Raw genomic sequence first — 13,506 nt, forward strand, 5'->3', positions numbered from 1 at the left:
TAATTTAACCAGAAAATAGCACCTGCACCAGCAGGGTAGTTCTGAGGGTGGGGATAAGAGAAGGAAAAAAAGGAAGAGGCAAAGCCCGACAAACTGATTTTTGCCAACAGTGTTAGAAGAAAAAGTCTGAGTTAATCTGCTAAACCTCTTAGTGACTGAGAAGTGCTCTGCTTTTCTCAGTTTGGTGGGGGAGAATTGTGGGTAGGTAGCAATCTTGCAGTAAATACATCTAAGCCATCCCAACTAGATACTAGTTAATAATATCATAGAGGAAAACTTTGAAGCAGGCTGACTGAGTGAACTAGAAACACAGGGAGCTGAAGGTTACTAACCCCACCTTGAAACCAACAGGATGTGGTTGGAGTGGAACAGAATCCTTGATATTTCCTAAGGGTGTGGTGCCTAGGGAGTGACTTAAATCCCTGCAACCCTGCCACAGCCTACATGCAGAGAGCAGAGCCTGGGGAACTATGGGCTCTTATGTTTCAGCTTTCCCCAGAAAGACCACTTTCAGAGAAGGCTGCATCTAGGAAGCAGTGACTACCTCTTCCACCAGCACCACCAACACCTAAGAGACAGGGAAGAGGCTAAGAAGCAGTGCAAAACACTACTGCCTACTGCTACTGCCAGGAAGGGTGGAGCCTAAGAAGCAGCATATCTGAATTTATATTCAAGCCTTGCAATAAGTGGGTCTGCTTAGGAAAGAAGCCCTGAGAGGTTGAGTGCATGAGTGACACTGGAAGCTGCCTGAGTACCTCTGAAAGGAAGGGCTGAGCCTGGGAAGCAGCATGTATGTCTGCCACTGGCTGTTTTTACACTCATTACTACCAGCACACACACACATTCCCCCAAACATCCTGGCTAAAGCACTGAGCTGCCAGCAGTTCCCCACAACTGGCTACAGCCCTGAGTTCTGATGCTGGGACACAGTCCCATGCCTTGACCATGGCCCTGCACTCCAGTTATCAAATGACCCACATGTCTGCATTGTGCTGCCATGCCCCAAACACTGAAACCTCAAGCATGGTTCCACACCTGTTTTTAACAACAGGTAATAAAATAGAGATATTTAAAATAGAGACACTCTGTATGAAAATGAGACACTGTGTATGAAAATAGTGTCCCTATTTTAAATATCTTAGCCAGGAGAAAACCGCATCTTTTTATAACGGATGCTGTAATAGCTGTTCTGTTTAATGAGTTTAGTTGTGTCCTTGCTTATTACTTGTACTTTTCAAAGATCCAACTAATTTTATGTATTCTCTCAATTAATTGAATTTTTCTCCATACTTTTTTTCTTTTTCATCTCCCTTCTTTCTTTCTCGTTTCCTCCCATTTTTCTTTCGTTTCTCTTACCTTCCCCTACTTTTTAATTTTCCTTTTTCCATACTTATTCCCACTTAAGTATATTATCATTAATGCTTAACTTTTTCACCTGTTCTAAACTACTTTTCATATACTTTTTTCATTGGCTAGTAGAATTGTAGAGAACATTAGTAATAAGTTTTTTAATATATGTTGACTTATGAATTTATCTTAAAATTCCACTGATCCTGAAGATTACTCCTTCCTCTGAAAGCAGCTCTGCACATTGAACTTAGCACATTGGTTATGATTGGATATCCTGATGCTAAGATATACCCCCAATCCAGGATTTATTATAAAGGAATAACTACATAATAAAGGGCCCCCTACATAAAGGAGAAGAAAAATCTATTTCAACAAATGTGCTAAAAATATGACCTTAGAAAACCTACACAAACAGGCCAACAAGATACCTGCCAAAATTTACAATACCCAAATTGCAGGATGCACATATATTGATGTGGATGAAATCCCAAATGATACAAAAATTTTATTGTCAAAATACCAATGAACTAAAAGAGGACCCAAGAAATGAGCTAAAAGAGAAAATACAGAACGTGTGAAACAATTTTAATAAAGAGAGAGAGAGATTCTGAAAAAAGAACTAAACAGAAATCCTGGAAACAAAAAAATACAATATGTCAAATGAAAAATACATTTAAAAATATCACCAGTAGATTACACCATGTTAAAGAAAGAACTTCAGATTTTGAAGACAAATTATATCAAATTTCACTGTCAATCAGCAATAAAAGAAAACAAAAGAAAAGAGCACTGGGGCAACATTAAAATATTAAACTTAAGAGTCATTTGAATTAAAGAGGTAATTGAGTACTGGCTAATGGCATGAATAAAGTTTTTCAGTTAAACAATGGTAAAAAAAAAAAAAAAAAAAAACTTTCTAAACCTTAGGAATGAGATAAACTCCACATACAGGATTCATGAAGAACACAAATAGATAAGATAACAAATGATCCTCTCACAGACAACAGTATGATTTAAATGCTTAACATAAAGAATAAGTATAGAATTTTAGAGCCTTAAGAGTAAAATATCAGGACACATTTAGAGGTAAATCAATAAGAATAATCCATAATATTTCAGTAGAAACTCTACAGTTCTGGAGGGCATGGAATAAGATATTCCAGACCTGGAAGAAAGTAATTTATGATCAAGAACTCTATGTCCAGCAAAATAGGTCTTCAAAATCAAAGAAGAAATTTTTTAAAACTATCCAAGGTAAGTATAAATTTTAAAAATTCACGACTTCTAAACTAACATTACAGAAAGAACTTAAAGAAATACTACACACAAAACTTCAGATAAAAATACAGTGAAATTAGAATTTAAAGGCAAGAAAAATTCTTTAAAACTACATAAAAATACAAATAGTGCATTGTTCATTTTAAATTTTTATTGGTGCATTATAGTTACAGAATGTAGGTTTTATTGTCTCATATTTGTACATGCACAAAACAAAATTTGATCAATTTCATTCCTATACCTTCCTTTTTCTCTCCTCCTCCCTCCCCATTTGCTTTCTCTACCAAGCTCTCTTCTAATATTGGTATTGTTTAATGGTGTGTTATAATTACATAAACATATTTTTATTTATATGCAATAAATATATATGTCTCTGTATGTATGTGTGTATATATATATATATATACACACACATATGCATATATGAATACACACACACACAGACATATTCATATATCGACAAAGCACATAATTTGGTAGATTTTATTCCCCAGTAATTCCTCATGCTGTCACACCCTTCCATTCTCTCTCTTTCCTTCCTTTACTTTATCAAAAAAATACACTTTTGAATAATGAACATTTTATGGAAGAAATGGTTAGAGAAATTTTAAAACTTCCTAGAATCAAACAGAAATAGACCTCTGAGGCACTGAACAGGCAGTTTTAAGTGGAAAGTTTATAGCATTGAGCATCTACTTAAAAAAAAAAAAAAACGAAAGTACAAATAAGTGACCTAAATGATAACTCTACAGGCCATAGAAATCAAGAATGAACCAATTCTAACAGCAGTAAAAGGAAGAAAATAATTAGAAATAAAGTTGAAATTAACGAACTGGAAAGTAAAGATATTACAACAAAGAGTTGGTTCTTCATAAATATAAGCAAAAGTGATAAACCTTTAGCCAAAATAACAAAGTGTGGGGGGACCAATTGAATAAAATTAGAGGTCAAAAAAGATATATCTCTTTTCAGAGATACTACAAACATCTCTGAAATCCATTGGAAACTACTTTGAAAACTTCCATTTAAATGAATCAGAAAATGTGGAAGAAATGGACAACTTTCAAGACTTTTATGTCCTACCAAAATTGAGTCAAGAGGATTTAGAAAATCTAAACAGACCGATAATAAGCAATGAGACTGAGGCAGTAATAAGAAGCTTGCCAACAAAGGAAAGTTCAACAAAGGACCAAATGAATGCCTAGCTAAATTCTACCACATCTTTAAAGAACAAATGTCAATCTTCTTCAAATTATTATAAAAAGTAGAAAGAGTAGTGGGAATACTACCAAATACATTCTGTGAAGCCAGTATCACCGTGATACCAAAACTAAATGAGGATACACCAAGGAAATAAAACCTCAGACCAATATCCCTCATGAACATAGACAAAAAAAATCCTTAAAAATATTAGTAATTCATACTCAAAAAGCACATTAAGGGGATTGTACATGATGATCAATTTGGTTTCTTTCCAGCAATGCAAGAATTGTTCAACATATGCAACTCCATAAATGTAATTCATCACACAGATAGAATTAAGAACACAAATCAGAATATCTCAACAGAAAAAGACTGACAAAATTTAGCACTCATTCATGTTAAAAACAGTGAACAAATTAGGAATATGAAGAACTTATCTCAACATCATACAGGCTATATAAAACAAAGACAACCCAAAGCCAACATCATACTAAATGGAGCAAAACTAAAAGAATTTTCTCTAAAACCAGGAATAAGACAAGGATGTCTATTCTCACACTTCTACCCAATATAGGTCTTGAAATATGAGCCAGAGCAATTAAAAAGGAGAAGGAAATAAAATAGATACAAATAAGAAAGGAAGAAGTCAGATTATCACTGTTTGCTTTTGACATGACCCCACATTTAGAAGAACCAAAAGCTCCACTAGAAGACTTCTAGAGCTAATCAACAAATTCAGCAAAGTAGCAGGACACAAGGTCAACGTGAAAGTCAGTGGCTTTTCTATACACCAATAATAAATCCACTGGAAAAAAATCAGGAAATCAATTATATTCATAATAGCCTCAAGAAAGATAAAAAACTAGTAATAAATATAATCAAGTAAATGAAAGACTTCTACAATGAAAATCAAAAAACATGAAAAAAATTGAAAACAAGTTTAGAAGATGGGGAGAATCCCCTGTGTTCTTGGAAAGGCCTAAATAATATTATTAAAAGGGCCATATTACCAACAGTGATATACATATTCAATGCAATTCTCATAAAAATACCAATGACATACTTTGCAGAACTAGAAAAATAGTATTAAAACTTGTATGAAAGAATAAAAGACAAAATATCCAAAGCAAGATTGAGCAATGCCAAGAGCATCACAATATCTGACTTTACAATATCTGACTTCAAATCATACAACAGAACTGTAGTAACAAAACAGCATCATACTGTCATGTAAAACAAGACATATAGACAACATAACAAAATACAAGACACAGAGACAAATCCACATTGATACAGTCATACGATCCTTGACAATAGTCATACAAACATATGTTGGAGAAGGGACAACCTTTTTAACAAATAGTGCTAGGAAAACTGGATATTCATATGTGCACCAAAGTTAACTCAAACTTAATTAAAGACCTAGGAGCTAGACAAGAAACTCTGCAACTTCTAGAAGAAAACACAGGGTCTATATGCCAACATAAATGAGGAGGCATTGACTTTTTCACTAAGACTCCTAAAGCTTAGAAAATAAAACCAAGAATTAAGCAATGGGATGGCATCAAGTTACAAAGGTTCTGCACAGCAAAGGAAACAATTAAGTGTGCAAATAGAGAGCCTATATAGTAGGAGAAAATCTTTGCCAGATACTCATCCTACAGAAAACTAATATCAAGATTATAGAAAGAACCCAAAACATAACACAAAAACAAAACAAAACAAAAAAAATCTTCAGCAACAAAAAACCCAATCAATGAATGGGCAAATGAATTAAATAGGCATCTCTTTCTCATTCTCTTCTCTCCCTCTCTCTTTTTTTCTCTCTCATAGGCAAGCTTTTTACTCCTGAGCTACATTTCCATCCCTTAACAAACACTTCTCAAAAAAATACAAATGGCCAACAAATATATTTAAATAAATTGTTCACCTTTTTACCAATTAGGGAAATGCAAACCAAAATTACAGTGAGATCTTACCTCACTCCAGTTAGAATGACAATCATCAAGAATACAATAATAATAAATGCTGGTGAGGATGTAGAAAACATGGAACAACCACTATGGAAATCAATAAGTTCCTCAAAAGACTAGGAATAGAACCACCATATGATCCATACCATTCCTTGGTATTTATTCAGAAGAACAAAAGTCACCATATAATAAATAATACATGCATACCCATGTTTACAGCAGTGGAATTCACAATAACCAAGTTATGGAACCATCTTAGATGCTTGTGTATAGATAAATGGATAAAGAAAATGTGGTATACCAATGGAGTTTTTATTCAGCCATAAAGAAAAATTAAATTACATAATTTGCAGGAAAATGAATAGAATTAGAGAACATCATTTTGAGTGCAGTAAGCCAGAATCAGAAAGTCAAGGATCATGTTTTGTCTCATATATGGAAAATAGAAAAAAAAAAGAAGGGCAGGGTCATGAAAATAGAAGGAATAGCAATAAAATGCAGAAGTAGAAGGTAGAGATTTGAGGAGGTAACAGAAGAGAAAAAGGGTAGGAATTGGGCATGACATCAACAAAATCTTGCTATGAGCATGCACATCTATACCACAAAAATCCCAATATTATGTATAATTATAATGCACCAATAACAACTTTTAAAATATATTTTCCCAGTTTTCAAATATTTATTAGTGTTTTATTTGAGTTTAGAAAGAAAAGAAGCTTCAGCACATTTCCTTGCAGAAAAAATTCTATGTGCAACTAATGTTTGGTGTGTAACCCCCCCCCCCCAAAACACATGGCCCTGGGTATGATAGGGGAGAACAAAAAGGAAAAAAATATTAACATGAAGTAAGATGTATAACCCCAGATGTACTGTTCCAATCAGCCCCAGCTTCTCAGGCCATACTACCTGAAATTTAGACTTGTGACTAAGGAGATACCTTGTCATATAGGACAAGGACAGTTTTTCTCTGCTGTGTCTTATCTGAATTACTAACACAGAGAACAATAAAGTGGCTATTGTTTTAAGCTATCACATTTTAGGGGAGATTGTTGGATAACCAAAGGAACTAGAGAGATAGCCAAAAGAACTACATATTTCCCCCATTGAAATGAGGAAAAAAATGGTATGGTGAGCCTCAAATTCAATAGTTGAACAGAGCAATCTCAAGTACCAACTCTATGCTAAGGTATCTTACATGTGTATTTCACATAGAGCTCCAGACACTATATTCCAACTTCTGTGACAATATTCCTTTTTCTCTAATATATTTTTAAAACAGTTCTAATAATGTGATCAATTGCATAAAATGCATTTTATTTTTAACAGGACCATCTTAACTATAGAGAAGAGAAAGCTGATTTTTCAGAGATCTGTTTCTACTCAGAGATTCCAACTTTCATTTTACAAAGCCTTGTGGGAATACATTTCCCTGGTCTGCATTCCAGTAGCCTTTTTATTTCCTGTAGCTGTGTCAAAAGCAGTAATGGCAACTTAAAAGAATGGAACAGGTCACCTTATAATATACATACCATAGGGTTTCATAGTCTTATCCCTTCATTGGTTGGGAAATACCATATGTGATAATAATAAGTCAGCCTGATAATTGCTATTATCCTTTGCACATGACTGTATAAGCTAATAGATATTAAATAATAAAGATGTGACCTTTCTTCTCAAATTTTCATATTTTCTTCTTGTGGAATTCTAACTATAGGCATTTCTTAAAAAGTGTTTTCTGTGGTAAGATGGTTTTAGTCTTATTGATCATCTTCATATTTTTCGGAAAAAAAGCATAGTTTATTTTCAGCACATTTCCTATAGTATACAAAACTTCAAAAGGTATGGATGGTGAATCTGAATACAATAATATAGATAGATAGCACATTTCCTAGTCAATTTGAAACTGAAATTGCCAAATCTAAGTTTGTGTTTTATAAAATTATAACTAACATTTATGAAGTTAATATTTTTCAAGATTAGCAATGGCAGAGTTATAGCAAGAGTCTCTCATGAATTAGAAAATAGAATTCACAACATAGAAACCATTTTTAGCCAGTATATTTTTATATTATTCTCAGGCAAATTACCATGTCAAAAAAATTGGGAACAGTGTATTAATTTATCTTGTAATTACTGGAAGATTATTAAGCATATGTAAAAGGCATTCAAGCAAAATGGATATTTTCTAGATTGATTTCTTCTATAATAGCACACACTGTATTTACTATGCTAACATATTTTCTGGAGTTATGATAGAAATGTAAACCGCAGAATGCAAAATTGCCTATCATTATTAAAATTAATTAGTGCTTCATATAATTACAGGGCTTTGAAAAAAGCAAGATCAGGATAATATGTGTGCTGATGTGTATTCCCTGAACTTCATTCTATAATTTAATATATACATGAGGAGAACAAAAACCAATTTGTCATAGTCCTATCAGAGGAAGAAAAAGTTTTTCCTACTCTCTCTCTCTTACATAGTCACTCAGAACACTTTTCACACCAGATGTTTAGAGATTTTTTTTTTTTCTCATACATCGAGCAATACACCAGCTGGGTGTCTATAATTCTATTCAATACTGACACTGTCTATCTGGAAATAGTTTTAGGTCACATAACACACAGTCCCATAAGACTTGTTCTCACTGCATATGCCTATTGCAAATAGTAGGTTAAACTTAAAATTCTGAATGATTGGCTTTAAATCTGGACTCTCACTACCCCATTTGGGGTTCAGTTAATTTTCTGGGATGGCTTAAGAAACACAGAGAACACTACTTAAATTTACTGGCTTATAATAAAGAACATAATAAAAAATACAAATAAACAGCTAAATGAAGATATATACAGGGAAAGTTCTACAAGTTCTCAAGTGCAGGAACTTCTGTCACTGGGGAGTTGAGGTACACCACTTTCCCACTGATGTGTTCACACTGATGTTTTCACTAAGTGAGAAGTTCTCTGATCCTCCACAGCTTGGGATCTGTTAAGGAGCCTTCATCATGTTGGCATTATAAATTATTAGCTTTATTTTTAGCTACTTTGCCCTCTCCAGAGGAGAGTCTATCAAGATTCACCTCTTTAGAACAAAAGACATGCCTATCACCCAGGAAATTCCAAGGGATTTAGAAGCTCTGCATCAGAAACCAAGATCAAAGATGAAATGCTAACATGAAAGATTCTCTTAGCACCCCTGTCTATAAGGGTATTAGGAAATCTGTCCTGGGGACCAAAGCAGAGGCAAAATATTGAAATAAAGTAATCTCCTAACACCTTTATTACTAAGGAAATTTCAAGGGATTTAGGAGCTCTGTCTCAGGGACTTGTGGGAAAAAAACAATATGTATATTTCTTATTTCACAAGTCCAAAATACTGAAGGCAATAAACCATATACCAAAGTCTAAGGACAAGTTCATCAAGAAAGATGGGCTGAGAAATGCATGTTAGATCTATTCTATACAATCTAAACTAGAATAAAACTGACAATTATTAAAAAGAGAAATAAAAACTTTACTTCATATTCAGGATATCCCTCCAATCTGGGAATCAGAGGCTGTGCTTTCCACCATGTCTACCAATGACAAACAATAACAACTACAAAAACCAACAGAACAGACACTTCACAGAGGAAGAAATACAATCAATCAACAAATATATAAAAAAAATGTTCAACATCTTTAGCAATCAGAGAAATGCAAATCAAAACTACTCTAAGATTTCATCTCACTCCAATCAGAATTACAATTATCAAGAATACAAACAACAACAAATATTGGTGAGGATGTAGGGAAAAAGGTAGACTCATACATTGCTGGTGGGACAGTAAGTTGGTGCAACTATTATGAAAAGCTGTATGGATATTCCTGAGAAAACTCCATTTGACCCAGTTATCCCACTTCTTGGTTTATACCCAAAGGATTTAAAATCAGCTTATTTCAGTGATACAGCCACATCAATGTTTATAGCAGCTCAATCCACAATATCTAAAGTATGGAACCAACCTAGGTTCCCTTCAACAGATGAATTGAATAAAAAATGGATAAAAAATGTGATTCATATATATATATATATATATATATATATATATATATATATATATATACACACACACATATATATGATGGAATATTACTCAGCCTTAAACGATTATGGCATTTTCTTGTAAATGGGTGGAGCTGGAGAATATCATACTAAGTGAAATGAGCCAATCCTGAAAACCAAAGCCAAATATTTCCTCTGATATGCAGATGCTAATTCACAATGGGTGGGGGGTGTTACAAAAGAATAGAATTACTTTAGATTAGGTAGAGGAGAGTGAAGGGATGGGGGGATGGAGGTAAGAAGGATAGTAGAATGAATCAAATGTTATTACCCTATCTACATATATAACCGGTATGATTCTACATCATGTACAACCAGAAGAATGAGAAATTATACTCCATTATATGTGATGTATCAAAGTGCATTCTACTGTCATGTAAAACTAATTAAAACAAATTTTTAAAAATAAAAAAGGGGGAATGACATTTAAAACAAACAAAATCTCCCTACCCTAGTTTCATGGGAACTACCTCCTGAACAAATCAGAATCCATATCCCTTTTTGTAGACATATTCAGAGTCAGTTTAGGGGTCATGGTCTTGATATCTTAAGTTGTGCATAAACCTCAGGAAAAAAGTTACATAGGAAGACAAAGTACTGGAAGTTCTGGATGTTTTAAGGTAATATCAGAGACCTAGGAATATATACATCCTATTTGGCAACAATGGTTAATCCTAAGATTATTTCTTCAATATAACAACAAATAATTAAAAGACAACTTATAGGAAAGCCACAGCATTACTATTTGCTTGGTTAGAGTATGCTATTGAGCCAAACTGAAGCAAAGTAAGTCTTTGCTGAATTCACTCACCACCCATCAGCCATCAAGCCAGGATATGCTGGCAAACTACATCATGTAAAGGGAGAAAAGGGAAAGAAAATACTTGAGCACCAAGTACTAAGCCCAGAGAGTCCTCAATTCATGAAATACAGAAAGGTTGTGGAAAACTAGGTGACTCTTCAGAGTAGGAGTCTTCAGTCACTTTGCAAACTAAAGGCAGAGAAGGAAAATATAATCTTTTTGTGTGTGTATATGTAGCACACAATTGCCTCTGACCTCTAAAAATGCAACATGAGCAGTGTCATGAACTCTCCCCAAATTTACTCCTCTTCCTTAGAACAGGGAGGTTTCTCCCTCCTAAAAAAAGAGATGATGGATTGGCAGTCAACAACTATAATGTTCACTATATTTTAGACATAGCTATTAACACTTGCAATAGGGTATACTGAGTAAAATTTGGCCTGTATTCTTCTGAGAGAAGATACACAAATAATTTTAATTATACACATAGATATAAATATATCTATGTGTATATACATATACATAAAGATACACAAATAATTTATAATAATATTTAAAGATAAATATTATAAAATAAATGAGAAGAAGGTAAAATAGGGACAATGAGGTGGGAATGACTGAGATGGAAATATGGTATTAGAATCATCAGGATCATCAGTAGACGTTGCTTTCACAAGGTGACCAAAAAAATAATAATAATAATAATAATCAAGAGAAAACTAATAAATAGACAAAAACTCAGATCTGAGTGACAAGACGACATATCCGTGAAGATCAATAGGCTCTAATTAGTGACCCTATCAGGTTAAAAAAATAGAAAGAGGCCCAAGGGAACTCTGGTAGAATTTAGAGAAAATTTAGAGGAAAACTGTGTGAGGTAAAGAAGAATCAGTGAAAACACCTGCACTGTTAACATAGCAGTTTCCATTTACTCTGAGAATGGCTAGGGGAAATTACTAGTGTCAGAAAAAATCTACATCTGTTGAACTCTTTAAATATTACAGCTATATCTCACACACTTGTAATCCCAGTGGCTTGGGAGGCTGAGGCAGGAGGATTTCGAGTTCAAAGCCAGCCTCAGGAATGGTGAGGCACTAAGCAATTCAGTGAGTCCCTGTCTCTAAATAAAATACAAAAAAGGTCTGGGAATTGGGAATGTGCCCCAGCAGTTAAGTATCCCTGTACAAAAAAAAAAAAAAAAAAAAAAAAAAAATTAAATACACAATGAATTACTATTCCATTTCATGTTATAATGTAGGAATGTAGGTAATGAACTCAACATTTAGAAATAGAAAACTGTCAGTGTAGAAGAACCACCTAGAAAAATCTATCTCATGAACTAGTGACTTAAATTGGACACCTGCTGATCAACTTAGCCAGAACCCCACCTGGGGTTCTGAAAGGAAATAAAGGAATGAAATAAACAAAGCCTGCACAAGGACAGAGAAAGAGGACTTAATGTCACACTAGATCAAACAAATAGTAGAAATGATCTTATTAAATCCAAATCTGAATTGGGAAAAAAAGAGAAGGCCTTATAAAAGTTTTTGTAGCACAAGGAAAACGAACAACTAAACATCAAAATAATATATCTCTAAAATTTATAATAACCTAAAGTAAATAAATATTCTAGAAACTTGAATTCTACTCAGTCCATTGAAAAATATACCTCTATGAAAGGTAATCTGGAACACATAAGAGTAAAATTAATTCAGACTAAGAATTAATATAGAATTAGCTAAAAGATGAAAGGGAATTAAAAATTAATAGCTCAATTAATGAGTGTCCACATGGAGACAAAAACAAAGAAGAAATCATACTACAGAAAACTAAATCACTAACTTTCTCTAGATAAAACAAAAATAAATAAATAAAACTATAAAAGAAAATGCATTATAGAGGACAGATCAGTGTTACTAAGCCTGAGAAGTATGATCGTACCCTGCCTGGAAAGAAATCTGAATAATTGAGAGCAAGCAATAACCAAATATTAAATAGAAAAACATTTTCCTCAGCTGAAATATTGTTCAAGTCTATGAATCAATACTATTAGCTTTATGAATCCAGAAAAAGTAATGAAAGAAAAAAAAGATTTAAAATAAAGTATTAACACCCAAATAGGGATAGAAAATTGTTACCCATGAAAGAACAAAAGTTGGGCTGTCCTCAACTTTGTCTTCTGCATAACTGAATGCCAGAGGACAACACAGAATTTCTACAGAATTTTAATGTGAAAAGTTTGTGACCTGAAAATTCCACATCAACCAATTTATTGTTTAAATATGAGAGCAACAGAAGACATTCCTAGGTTATAAGGACCTGGAAAATACTGCAGCCAAGCATTCTTCTTGGAAAAGAAAAAGAATCAATGATTTAATTCAAGCGATAAAACTATAAATCAAAATAAAAGTACTAGTGCTAAGCACTACTTAATGGTACTAAAGTAACAAAATTGAAATATTTTTTTAAATGGCCTTCAAGAAATATATTTAACACCTACTGTGTGCATGTACCCAGATGGGAGAAGTGTGGAATAACTAGTATGTCAGATAATGATGGGTGCACTGAAAAACTAGAACATGATCAGGAAATAAGACAGAGCTGCAATTTTAGACAGATAGTCTTGAAAAAGCCTTTTAAAAATTAGGACCTGACTTAAATAAGGGAATGAAAATTTCGAAGGTCTTAGGAGAAGAAATTCTGGGAAGCCTCAAGTATCTGAGGTGAGAATAATTGTCATGCTCCAGGAACATTGTTAGAGAAATGCAGTGATAGGGATACTGCAGATGTTTGCA

The sequence above is a fragment of the Marmota flaviventris genome, chromosome 10 (genome assembly GCF_047511675.1).
Source record: "Marmota flaviventris isolate mMarFla1 chromosome 10, mMarFla1.hap1, whole genome shotgun sequence".
Classification (NCBI taxonomy): domain Eukaryota; kingdom Metazoa; phylum Chordata; class Mammalia; order Rodentia; family Sciuridae; genus Marmota; species Marmota flaviventris.